Below are 3,302 nucleotides of genomic sequence, written 5' to 3'. Positions count from 1 at the left end.
TTAGAATTAGGTTCTTATTGCATTAGAACAAAGAAAATTAGTGGAAAGAGTTAAAAACATATTCTAGAAATACTCTGTTTTAAAAATACAGAATATAACATAACTCAAATGAGATAAAATGTTTGTAATATTTTAAAAGAAGGTAGCTATAAAGTTTTCCTACCAAAAGGAAAATAAATACATTTTTCTTAAAGATGTTACTGTGGGGCACCTGGGTGGCTCAGTCGGTTAAACTCAGGTCATGATCCCAGGGTCAAAAAAATCAAATAAAAAAAAATTTTTTTTTAAAGATTTTATTTATTTATTTGACAGAGAGCAATCACAAGTAGGCAGAGAGGCAGGCAGAGAGAGTGAGAGGGAAGCAGGCTCCCCACTGAGCAGAGAGCCCGATGTGGGACTCAATCCCAGGACCCTGAGATCATGACCTGAGCCGAAGGCAGCGGCTTAACCCACTGAGCCACCCAGGCACCCTCAAATAAATATTTTTAAAAAATAAAAATAAAAAAATAAAAGATTTTTATTTGAGACTGCAAGCAAGAGTAAGAGAGAGAGAGAGAGCATGAGTTGGGGGGTGGGCAGAGAGAGAGAGAGAGGGAGAAGCAGGCTCAGGTCAGCTCAGGTCATGATCCCAGGGTCAAAAAATCAAATAAATAAAATATTTTTTAAAATAAATAAAAAGAAAAAAGAAAAAAAATGTTTATTTATTTGAGACTGCAAGCAAGAGCAAGAGGGAGAGAGCATGAGTTGGGGGGGGGTGGGCAGAAAGAGAGAGAGAGAGAGAGAGAGAGGGAGAAGCAGGCTCTCTGTTGGGCAGGGAGCCAGCCTTGGGGGCTCGAGTTCCAAAATGATGATCAGAGCCAAAGGCAGCTCCTTAACTGACTGAGCCACCCAGATGCCCTTAAATACATTTTAAAGTAAGAACAAAAGAATATGATTAGCTTTTCTCCAAGTGTGAGGAAAAATGAGAAGAAAATCTTCACTATAGTGTATTAAATAATAGTTCTCAATTTTTAAAAATGGAATTAGTCAATAGAAAAGATAATTTCCTTGAGGTTTTTAATGTAACTCAGAACTTTATAGACTCTTTATAGAAAAAAAGTGGCTTTTCGTTGACGGTTAATTATTAAAGTACCAATTTATAAAAGTGTTTTTTCTATTGATTTTGAAAGGAACAGGAATATCAGTGTAATGGGTTATTAGTCAATCACTGGTATTAAGAATTAGCTGTTAATTGTGAAGTAGATGGTAAACATATTATTCAAATAGTTCTCACAATAGAATTTTCATTTTGGGTTCCCAAATGAGGTAACTTTATGTGAGTGTCTCAGTACCGACTTAATTGTTTTTTCTCAGGAAATAGTGTCTTATGTCTATATATCTTAGACTGAATAATACACTTTAGGGAATATTCCAGTGAATATTGCTAACTATGTTATAATATCAAATTCAGTTCAGTATTCAGTGATTCTTTTAATTCATAATCAAAAAACACAAAATCTAAGGTAAAAGTAAATTGGAAAGTTAGAAAGGAAACTGGAGGAGAGGTATTTATCACTGTTGAAATATTAGCTAATTATAACCAAATATAGAGTGAGAAAATGAAGTAGTTATGGTATGAATTAGAAAATAGATACTTCTGTGAAAAGACAAAACCACAACTCTTATCAGAAGAGCTGAGTTTCTATGCAAAAAATGGTAAAGGGGAAGGAATTTTTACATGTTGGGTAAGTAAACAAGATTGAAAACTAAATTTTTTGAGTGGTAGAGAAATATATTTAATTATTCAACAACCTGAAGTTACCACTTGTGAGTAAAGCACCAAATAAATGTTATTCCTTATAGTTGTATGTACAAAGGTAGGAAAAAAAGGGGGGGGGATTTCCAAAATATTTCAATGATCTATTCCAGATGTGAATTCACCTACAGCCTAAAGATATCAATTAGAATCAATTATTCAGAAGCTGATTATCCCATTCATCTATTTCCATGTGCTTTTTCCTTAACATTTGTCTTTTCTTTTCCATTGTTAGCAAAAAGGAGAGACAAATGACTGTGGAGGCAAAATTAGTTGATTATGTATAAAAAGCTAACTGGTTCAATGGAATATTACTAGACCAAGAAAGGAATATCATAGTGATACATACTACAACATCAGTAATTCTGGAAAACTTTATGCTAAGTTAAAAAACAAGTTGCATACTGCCCATATTGTATGATTCTCTTTATGTATTTTTAAATATTTTATTTATGAGAGAGAATGAGTTGGGGGAGGGAGAGGTAAAGGGAGAGGGAGAAGCAGGCTCCCCACTGAGCAGGGAGCTGGACATGGGACCTGATCCCACCTGAGCGGAAGGCAGATGCTTAACCAACTGAGCCATGCAGGCACCCCTGATTCTCTATTATATTAAATGTGAAGAATAAACAAATTTATACTAACAAAAAGGAGATTAGTGATTAGTGCTTACCTGGGGCCAGGGGTGGGGTGGTGTATGACTGCTAATAGCTAGGGGATTTCTTTTAGGAACAATAAAAATATTCTTAAATCGACTGTGATAATGGTTATGTAACATTGTGAATATGCTAACATTGTGAATATGCTAACATAATTGAATTGTATATTTTAAATAGTCAGGTTTTTGATATGTATATTATATTTTAATAAAGATTTTTTAAAAGAAAAAAATTGTATCTCATTTCAAGTCTTATAAGAGTTCCATTTAGAAAAAGGCAGTACATTTACCATTACATCTAAAAAGATGAAGGTAATTGGTTACATTAATAAAAACAATTTTATTGGCTGGTAAGGATGAAATATATATTGTGATTTTTATGGAGGCTCAATCACACAGGCATGATCAATTGTTAAATCCACTCCTAGTCCCTCTCCCATCTTTGAAGAATGGGATGTGGAACTGAAAATTGCAAGCTTCCAATCATGGCTTGGTCTTTCTGGTGACCAGCCCCTATCCAAGATCTACCTCTTTAGAACAAAGACATTGCTATTATTACCCAAGAAGTTCCAAAGGATTAAGGATCTCTGTATCAGGAACTGGAGTAAAAGACTGAATTGTAGAAGAAAATATTCTACTAGCACCCCTATTTACAAGGAAACTGTTTGCTGTAACCAAATTCATCATCATATTAGGAAACAAACTTGACAAGGTAGTCAATGAGAGCAATGCCAGCCTCAGCATTGAAAGTGGAAGAGTGAGTGTTTCTGTTAAGGCTCAGGAGACAACTTGGTATTCAGTGTAGCCTGAGATGCCCTTGAAGGAGCCCTCTGGTGCCTGCTTCATCATCTT

This window comes from Lontra canadensis, unplaced genomic scaffold (genome assembly GCF_010015895.1).
Source record: "Lontra canadensis isolate GAN:19392208 unplaced genomic scaffold, GSC_riverotter_1.0 scaffold47, whole genome shotgun sequence".
In the NCBI taxonomy this organism is placed as follows: domain Eukaryota; kingdom Metazoa; phylum Chordata; class Mammalia; order Carnivora; family Mustelidae; genus Lontra; species Lontra canadensis.
Note: the sequence above shows the minus strand (reverse complement) of the source record.